A 9,253-nucleotide genomic window follows, 5' to 3' on the forward strand; every position below is an offset into this window, starting at 1 on the left:
GTACCAGGGATCGAACTCAGGACCTTGCACTTGCGAGGCAGGTGGCAGAACTACTGAGCTAAATCCCCAGCTCCATCTCCTATTCTCTTGTCCGTGTTCTTCCACTTCTGAAATAACTAAACCATGTCTTTTGGAATTGTGGTCTCAGGGCTTCCTCAACTAAGAAAACTCTGTGGCAGATTACAAACTGGCCACAAATCTTCACCCCATTTTATACATTTAGTATTGTAAAGTTATAGCTCTTCCTTTTGAGGGTTGGAGTGGCCTTAGGTCTCACTGTGACCAACAGAATATGGTGGAAGCTATCGAAAACCAGTTTCAGTCCCAGGGAAGGGCCTTACACACTTCTTTTTCCCGGAGTCTTGTGGACAATAAGTGTTGGCTTTTTAAGCCACTAAAGATTGAGTTACTTGCCATGTAGCAGAAACTGATGATACCACCCGACTCCTAGTCGGTGTGTGAAGCCCTTCTTGTATGTTTATTCCCTTGAACACAAGTATTCTCTCCCCTAGACAAAAAGCATCCTTTTAGGCACAGAAAGTTTTGATGACATTCTCAGAGATGCCAGGAGAACCTGGGTGCAGTGGTTGGCAGTAGCTTTGTTTATTTATTACCCATCTTCAGGGCCTCTGCTGAATCACCTGTCTCAGTTTGCTTGCTGTCTGCTGCAATTCCCCTCTACCGCAGGGGCCAGCATGGCTGCTGACTTTTTCTAAAGCCTTCTTTTCCCAGAGCTCTTAGGTAGGGGGTCATTGCTTTGTCAAGGATTGTGCTGATGACATGTGTCTGACAGGGAAGGATTCTAGTGCCTGAAAAGCTGGCCTGAATGGAAAGCCCACCAAAAATACTGCAGTTGCTCAATGCCAAAGCATTTTTGGAGCTTTGCAGCCAGCAGGATGGCAGAGTAAACAACATAGCCTAGAGTGAGTCGGGCTGCTCAAGCTTGTCTTTGCCTCTTTCTTGCCTTATTAGTTTTTTTGTTTTGTTTTGTTTTGTTTTTTTGGTACCAGGGATCAAACTCGGGTCCTTGTGTTTGCAAGCAGGTGGGTGGTGCCACTGAGCTAAATTCCCATCCTTTTCTTGCCTTATTGTATGGCTTTGGGTAAGACCCTGGATGTGTAGGTTGTCTCTGACATCCTCTTTCCCCAGGCTAGAATTCAAGAATGAAGTAGGGCTTCATACAAATTAAAAGCCAGTGAGCACAGGGTTAATTGTCTAATTAAAGGAAATTCTGGTCGGCTAGAAGAGATGTTCTCCATGAGGGGTGTGCAGATCTGCATTATCAGCATCACTTTTTCAGCTCCATTCCAGACCCTTTGAATCAGATCCTCTGATTCAAACAGCAATCTGTTTGAATGAATACCCCAGGTGATTTGAATACAGGTTCCAGTTTGAGAGTTCTTGATCTGCAGCCTCATTATTCCAAGTATGATTCACACTATCTACATCATCTGGCATCCGAGAAGCAGCTTCTCGTCAGACCCACAAAGTTAGAATCTGCACTAAATAAGAGTCCTGGGAGGTTTGAGTGCACATCAAAATTGAGAAGCCCTGGGTAAGGCCGTGTCTTTGGAAGTGTAATTCACTACATGGGGAAGAAGGAGGCAATAATTTTCATGTATGGCTGTTACCGCAGGTTCCAGGGCTAAACTTTGGGTGCTGAGGCTCTAGATATCAAGCCAGGCTGAGGATGTTGGGTCTGAGAGGGCTTCAAACCACAAGCTGGTTTTAGCCACTCTGCACAATTTGTGGGCTGCACACTGTCCAATCCAAGAGGTGCCGTTCACATAGAAGATGAGTCATGAACCAAGTGAGAGGAGAGGCAGGAGCTGGCTGGAAAGTGGGGTTTAAAAAGTGTTAGAATTGGATTTGAATGCTAAGTCTGTTGCTTTCCTTAGCTGTATGACCCCGGGAAATATATTCTACCCCTAGTCTCAATTTCTTCATCTGTACAGTGGTAGCACTCATACTTGCCCACTCTGAGAGGCTCGATGTTATACCCAATGACGAGCCATTCTCTCTGGCTCTTCCCTTCAGTCAAGGGAATAGCAGATGTCACCGGAAGTGTAAATGTAGAGTCCTTCCCCTCCCCCTGCCACCTCCTGGTCAGTGGCCTAACTGCCTGGTTGGGCTGAAAGCCAGGAGAGTGCGTAGCTTTCTTTAAAGCTTCCAGGGGTCAGGTGAAGGTCATACTGCCATAATGCAGACTGTCTGTATTAAGAAAGCTTCCCATAGGGTTTTACAAATTGATTCATAAAAATGATCAGTTTCAAACCATACACCTGCCTCCCAGTGTCATAGAAGACAGTAACAGTTCCCAGTCCTGAAGAGGCTCCCTGTGATACCCTAGGCATTGCTCAATGCATTGCAAAGGAAGGCAGCTTGGCCCACACTCCCAGGAATCCTCCCTCCTGGGCGGAAAGGACCCAGATAAGCCTTCGTGCATTTCTATGCCAAAAAGACCTTCCAGGGCACTCTGAAAGGAGACTGCTGATGTATTGTGAATGGAGGAGAGAGAAGACTTTAGGGTACAAAGAGGAATGCAAGATGCTTTCAAAGCTGATGAAAAGCACAAATTAACCAGAGGAAGGCTAAGAGGTTAGATGAACTTAATGACATAAAAAACTAGACATCCATAAATTTTCTTGTTGCATTTATTTTTGAGAAGTAGAAAAATGTATATATTTTAAAAATATCTAAATCCAGGGACTGGCTGAATCTTTAGCAGGAGGCAAGGAGACAGCTGAGAAGAGGTGGCTTTTTAGCCTCAGCCAGCCACTAGAGGTCCTCAGTGAACCAGAAAAACCTCCTCCTGTGCTCTTGGAGAGGCCCAAATGGCTGCCTGGCGTGGCCCAATGGGGTGTTTTAGGGGGAATTTGACACCTGAGAACCTTCGCAGCAAGTGCTCACCCTTCACAAAGAGAAAGAAATAGCCACTGTTAGGAAAGCTAATAAATAATTGACCGATTTATTCACTGGTGACCTATTTTAGCATGCAAGACCCTGCTATACTCTTGGAGGGTGAAAGTAAAATGAGGCTGTGGGACAGTTATAGGAGTCTCTGAACGAATAGAAAGACAGTGTAGGGCTCAGTGTTGGTGTCAAAGCTTGGGAGATGTGTGCTTTTGTGCCCTATTATTTCTATGAACTGCCCCGACAAACATAAATTTGAAATAAAAACATTTTTGCTATGCAAATATAGCTTCAAGTGAAGTTAAATTGGTTGACTAGGTTCCCACTTCTGAAAAAAATTCTACAGCTTTCCAAATTGGGGCTTTGCCATGTGTCTTTAAGCAGGGATAAGGCCAGCTTCTCTATCATTGCTTAAAGGCCTCTAAATAAGGTACAATAAAGCAGAACACTAAAGAAGTTTCCTAGAGAGGTCTGTAAAACAGGAGGGGCCATCTAGTTTGGGGCATGAGCTAGAAAATGTCCTAAGGTGATGTGTTCCAGTCTAAGGAATGCTGGTCCAGGTACAGAGCATAAGTCACAAAGGACATTGCTTCCTTTGTCAGCATGTGCTGGGGAAAGCTTCCTTTCTCTGCCCCCTGTGCCTCTGCTGTCCTTTCCAGAGAGGCATCTTGACTAACAGAAGCCCTTTACCAACAGACCTAACCCCTCACACACACCCCATCTCTGGTGGGAACTTTTGTGAGTCAAGAAGCTTGGAAGTTGGAAAGAAGGGAAACAAAGGTCGCTTAGTCTGTGGGTTGTTCTAGGAGAGCTGAATCTGAGATAATGAAGAGATATGGTTTCTTCTTTGGGCAGAACTGCTGGCACAGGAAACAACTGGCTGGGTCTCAGCATATTTACTTGGTTGTAGGAGAAAGCTGAATAAAATAAATGAGATAAGACAGATGAGAGGAAGCAATAGAATGACACTCCCCTTTCTCATAGAAAATTTCCTTTTCTGGGACTGACATCCCAGTTAATCTGTTCTAGCCTGTTTCACAAGGATAAAAATGGAAGACATCTCCACAGAACCCCAGGTTGCTGTCCAGATTACTGTGACTGCTCCCTTGCTTCTCTTTCCAGGTGGTAGTCAGCCACATCAACCCTCCTCTAAATACTGCTTTTCTCTTGTCCCTCTTCGCTTCCTGTTACGTCAAGTTCAGCCATCCTTCCTTGGTGTTCAAGGATAGTCTGCCCCTCCCCCAAATCCACCTTCTTCTCCCGTCCCACGGGCCCTCTGACGCTCCTAAAAGTGTGCTTGACATTGGTCCTTCTGGGCTTTTGTTCACCCAACCTCTCTTGCTTGTCAAACCTTTTCTTCTTATTGGCATATAAACTAAACCAAGCTACATTTCCTCCAGAGAGTCTTTCCCAACTACTTTAGACCTTATTAACCACCAGTTCCTTTGGACTCCTTTACCTTTCTAAGATGTTAGGGGTTTTAATCCAATATTGGGGTTTTTTTCCCAATAGTTTTCCCGTTATTATTTTAAAAAACTAGTGGGTTGGCAGTCAGATGATGAGATCCTTGAGAACAGCAGTTTGCATACCAAGTCCTTAGCCTGGTGACCCCAGGCAATTAATACAGGATGGCTAACTCCTTGCATTCTTTGGATCTTAGGTTGAACTTCACTTCCTGAGAGAAATCTACCCCATCAGATCCAAATCTGCCATAGACTCTCATACAAATATGTGTCTTCCTTGCCTGCAGCTAACTGGAGATAGACATTTTATCTCACTTCTCGTTTCCCTCCATAAGGGCTGGCACTCTGCCTGGTCTGCTCTAGCCCCCAGTGAGTACTGTAAACATATTTATCATATTAGTGAGTACATGCTGGCTGGTTGGCTGAACTGGAAGGTGACATAGACTTCTTGGCTATGAGAACAGAGTGTAACATTTAACCTCCTGGGAGCTGGTATCCTTGAGCACAGACCTAAACACAATCTCACAACAGAGGCTCAGATGGACCAAAGGAAAAAAATCATTTTAGGGCCATTAGTGAGGAGGAGTGATATGATTTTTTCCTTAAAGATATTATTAGCAAGTTATAAAACAAACACGCCCACTATAGAAAATATATAAAGTTTAGAAAATTATGAGGAAGGAGAGAAAAGTAACGACAACCCCACCACCTGAAAAATTTTAAAACTTTAAAAGTTCCTTCCAATTTTGGTTCAGTATGTATTTTTCTTGCTGCTGAAATTATGCATTGACCTTGTTTTTTATAAAATCATTTAATATTAAAAGATAGACACTATTTTTGTTGAAAATTCTTTGTTAATCCTAAATTTAAATACACCCAGAATATTCCCTATCCATTAGCTTTTCAGTCATTCAAAGAGGAGAGTTTTAATTTCGCTCAAAGTTTTGGGGGATTCAGTCCCTGTTCAGCTGGTTCCCAGGCAGAAGTAGCATGATGAGAAAGTGCGGTGCAGGAAGGCTGCTCGCTTCATGCCAGCAGCAAGCAGAGAGAAAGGGCGGAGTCAGGAAAAGAGGTATACCCTCCAAAGACACACCCTCAAAGACACACTTTTTCCAACAAAGCCCCTATCTCTTAACAGCACATGTAACCATGAACTCATCCATGCATCAATCCACTGATGACTACCACGCCCCCATGGCTCAACCAATGGTAAACAGGAGTTAGTGGATATGTATACTCCAGTCCTTTCACATGCAGGAGTAACAATTCAGAAGTATATTCTATGTAGAGCTTCCCAAAGTGGTAGGTTCCAGGGATTTGTTAGGCATGACTTATTCATTAACACACTCACATTAGCTCCTGTCCCTCTACCATCTCTTTTCCACATTCTCCTACTGGGTTTCCTGGGACCACCTCAAAAGCCCTTTGGACTCAAATCTTTGTTTTCGTGTCTGCTTATGGGGGACTGATCTAAGAGCCCCCCACCTCACCTTCGGTTCCTAAGTATGAGTTCCAGGGCTCTGAAGCTTAGGCTTTCTCTCTTCATTTTAACTAAAGTAGAAGTGGGAAAGTCTAAATGATCCAACATATATTTTAAAAAGTAGGGTAAAAATGAAAAACTATGCCAGACTGCTGACTCCTTTTTCATCAGAACTTCTGATAAGAATTCTCCCAAGAGGGAATAAATTATACAGAGACTCTGGTGTCTTTGATAGTGACTTTGAATTGTTCTCTTTCCCCTCTCTGTTGTCCTCTCTCATTCTTCTCTTAATTTCCTTCCTCTGTAGCAGAATGTATTCTCAGAGGAGCTATTTTTGTTACCAACCCTAATTAGTTTTCCAGACACACCCACAGGCATGGGTGTAATGCTAGGCAGATTGTAAAGCATATTTATATTCATTTTATTGTTACTACCTGTTGCTAAAGGCTGGCTACAGGCCGAGCACTACCAGGATCTGCAGGATAATCTTCAGGGGCCATTGAGGCACTGTGCTTGCAGCAAAGATGACACCCATTACACAGCTGGACTCGGGCAGGGACAAATCTGCTGAGTGATATAAACATGACTCCAAAACACATGACTCCAGGAATTCAGAGAAAGTAGTGGTTCTCGTGGCTGAATTTCGAGAACATTTCATGGAAGAGGTTACCATGGTAGGCTGATTGGACTTTATTAAGTCAAATAGGTCAAGATATAGAGAGGAGAGGTTATTCAAACTACTCCCATCTCATTTCCCAGGGAACTTCTATTTGATGTTAAAGAATAAGATTGCTATTTTCATTGCCTCTACCTACCACCAGGATCCATGGTAGTCTATGAAATCTCAGAGCGTTTCTCTCTGTTTCAGCTCCTCCAATATCTAATGAGAAAACTACATCATCTTTCTGATGAAAAGGGCCTGATTGGGTTAGACCTAAACTAAACTATAAAATAGGCATAACAGAGGGGAATTCATTTAGATTCTGGTATCAGAACATCCAGCTTATAAGAACTTAAAAACAACATACACTGATTGTATTTCAAATAAAAAGAAGAGTGGAGCTAGGCATTTGTAGCCGTTGATTTAGCTACTCCTCAACATCATTAAAGACCTAGGTTTTCCTGTCTTCCTTCTCTGGTCTCCTGAAGCTACTGGCTTTTCAATCTCTTGCTGTTTGCCTACCGGTTACAGCGTGGCTACGTCAGGTCCAGATAACAGGCCTGCCTATAAGGCCCAGGGGTTGAAGGGCACTAACCAATGTCCCTTTTCTTCTTCTGACATCAACAACTTCCCAGGTGTTCCCTGCAAAAGTGTGCTTAGGAATTGCTGTCTAGAACTGAGTCAGAGGGTCACATTTTACTATAAAACATTCTAGAAATTTGAACATTTAACTTTGTAGATTATGTAATCACAGAAAGGAAGGTGAAGAATTGTTATGACAAAGTTCCTGCAGATGCTGCCTTCTCTTACAGGAAGCTTCACTCGCTGTGGACACAATGCTCAGAGCCTTGCTCCCTCTTAGCTAGTAGCTGATGTGTTAGTCAATGGTTACTACATTAATACTGCACAAAAAACTGCCCCTTATCCCTGTGGCTATAATAACAAGCATTTATGATCAAATCCACGTTTGCCCATTGACAAAGGTGACTGTTCTGGATGTCTTTCAGAATGCTGCAGCAGAAGGAGAAGGGGAACATGTAGAAATGTGGGAGGCCTTTTAAGTGTAGGCTTAGAGCATCACCACTTTTGCCAATATACTACTGGCCAAAGAAAGCCACGTGGGCCAAAGTACTCTTGTAAATGGGAAACACTTCTAAGTATTAGGTAAGAATGTAGGTATTGAGAGGCTGAGGGATAGGAAACAGTCCCAGAATCCATCTGGGTAATTTAGTAAAATAATCTATGTGGAACTGATGGTGGGGGCTGGGATCTAATGTGTTTCCCACTAGGCAGCAAAATCCTTGTAATAGGGAAGAGCCTCGGCAATGCCTAACCAGTGAAGCAATTGTAGGGTTGTAATTGTAGACTAGTCCTTTTAAGAAGGTAGAGTATTCTGTGCTTTGAATCATCTTTCATAAGTGGATCTTTCCTTTTATTGAATGTATCAAAAAATAAGACAGACTGTGAGTCTCAGCTTTCCACCTTATACCAATCTGGCATTTATCCAGGAGCAGACAGTTCCTATTCTGTTTTTCTGAGTGTCTGGGAGTCTTTATAGCCTGAATAGGAACTAAATTCTGCATTTCCTCACAGAGGTGTCTGGAGATGTGATCTTCATTTCTCAAGCAGTCATTTCCCAGCTAATCCCTACTGGCTATAATTACTATCCTAGATACCATAACTTCACCAGATATTGTGACAGTCAGAATAGAAAGGACATGTAGGTGATTCTTTATGATGGTCAGAATACTCTGATTGTTCCTTAACACCATTACATTAGCTGAAGCCTCCTTGACAGGAGGCTGTGTTGGTGTTAGTTTAATTACAATCTGATGCAGGCTTACCGGGGGAAATTACAAGGAGACCAACTATATTTAAGGTTATAAGGGTGTCTCTGAAAGCAATGTATGTGCCCCTTACTTAGAAAATGGAATTTATTTATTCTATCAACATTTCTCATTTTTCTGGAGGCTATCTTGACAAGGAGCAGCATATGTAAAATCATTACTGGGAAATATATAATGTCACATTTTTGCATATTTATTTAGTGAATTTTTTAACACCTATCATCTGTCAGACTCTATTTGCAAGTGCTTTACAAATATTAACTTACTTTACTTTTAGTACAAGTGTATGAAGTAGATCTCATTATTATTCTTGTTTTACAGATGGAAAAAAATCTGAAGGCCAGTGAGGTGAAACAACTTTCTCAAGGTTAAGTATCTTTGTGAAAGAATACCCATGTGACTAGTGGAGAAAGGAGCTGGGCTTTTGGCACATGATATAATTTTCCTCATGAAGTGCATAAATTCTGGATTAACATAATCATTTTGGGGGGATCCAACTAGACTTTCTATTGCCAAGAGCTCTGATTTGACAAATGAGGGATTTCCCTTGCCTAGCATCTGTTTTCTCTCCTTTTAGCTTCAGCATCCTAATTTCCCCACAGGAGAACTGCTCTTCCTTGCCTAGTTCTTTTTATCTGAGTGGACAGATCCCACCCTCCATCTTCAAGGCTGGGAAACTCATCAGATCTGGAGATTAGTTTAGCAATAATCATGTGACCTACTATTTTTCGGATGTGGTTTAATCCTCAAGGGCTGGAGGTTGAAATACCCCTTGTGAGGGAGTAAGAGAATGGAAACTTGGTCTGGCTGTGGTGTTTTAGAGGTAGGGCCCCTGGAAGTAATTAGGATTGGAGAAGGTTGTGGGGTGAGGGGAGCCCACGATTTAATT

The 9,253-nt window shown here is 42.6% G+C and overlaps 1 long non-coding RNA gene across 1 annotated transcript in view; it reads left to right on the forward strand.

Annotated features, from left to right (window-relative positions):
- Window positions 1–8,732, forward strand: part of LOC104856555 — a 134,962-nt gene extending 126,230 nt beyond the window's left edge. Inside the window, exon 4 of the long non-coding RNA XR_778667.2 lies at window positions 8,686–8,732. This is a non-coding gene — a long non-coding RNA (uncharacterized LOC104856555). The remainder of the gene's footprint in view (window positions 1–8,685) is intronic.
- The last annotated feature ends 521 nt before the right edge of the window (window positions 8,733–9,253 follow it).

The sequence above is a fragment of the Fukomys damarensis genome, unplaced genomic scaffold (assembly GCF_012274545.1).
Source record: "Fukomys damarensis isolate Sample0158 unplaced genomic scaffold, DMR_v1.0_HiC HiC_scaffold_7, whole genome shotgun sequence".
Classification (NCBI taxonomy): Eukaryota; Metazoa; Chordata; class Mammalia; order Rodentia; family Bathyergidae; genus Fukomys; species Fukomys damarensis.